Genomic DNA, 1,014 nt, shown 5'->3' on the forward strand with positions numbered 1-1,014 from the left:
GTTGAAAGAATTAAAGGACAGTTGTCCATTCAGTTCAGTTTGTGGTGACGAAAAAAATGTTGGCAAGCGTTGAACTCAGTGTGGAGCCCATAGAAATGCCATCTACCTGGTATTGCTAAAGAGGAAAAGTCTTTAGTCGAGAGTTCATCCAGGAGAATATTAATAAAACAGAAGTAATATCAAAGCTAGCCACCATGTGTTTTTTTTTTGGAGAGGGGGGGGAGACTCAGACGTTGTAGATTCGTTCCCAGTAAAAGGTTTTAAAATAGATACAAGGAATTGAGCTAACTTATAAGTGTGAGTGCCTGTGGCAGAAAGTACAGGTTGGAGGGGATGTTTGGTTTTTGAACTTTTGGCAGGCTGTATAATACTCCAGGTTGGGAGCCTGTAGGATATATATTGCTCTAAACACAATCAGGAATATTTCTTTTGTTTGGGTTTCCTTCAAGTTGTAAAGTATGGGATAATGGTTCTTAGCCTACAAGTTTGAACTTATCGCTAGCGTTAAGAATGTCAAGCACTTTCTTAACATAGTCAACTTTGTTGAGTATAACAACTCTGTTTCCTTCAGGAGTTCTTTGATTACTGTCAGTTCTCTAGATTTTAGATTTGAGGATAGAAGTATTCTTTGAAAACATGGGTAAAGATATGTTCCGGTACAAGGATTCCTAGGGATAGAGGCAATTAGTGTAACTGAGTTTTGAGGTGGGTATGGAAAAGTTCAGTACTTTGACTAGGGCGGTTTTCTGATTATCACTTAGTGATGTTGCTGTCAGGGGAGATCTTGATGTGAGTTATGTTGTTGGATAATTTCCTTAGTTTAACATTCTGTATGTATTCATGTCTTGGTAAAGATATGTTCTGGTACAAGGATTCCTAGGGATAGAGGCAATTAGTGTAACTGAGTTTTGAGGTGGGTATGGAAAAGTTCAGTACTTTGACTAGGGCGGTTTTCTGATTATCACTTAGTGATGTTGCTGTCAGGGGAGATCTTGATGTGAGTTATGTTGTTGG

Source organism: Limulus polyphemus, unplaced genomic scaffold (genome assembly GCF_000517525.1).
Source record: "Limulus polyphemus unplaced genomic scaffold, Limulus_polyphemus-2.1.2 Scaffold1329, whole genome shotgun sequence".
Lineage (NCBI taxonomy): Eukaryota > Metazoa > Arthropoda > Merostomata > Xiphosura > Limulidae > Limulus > Limulus polyphemus.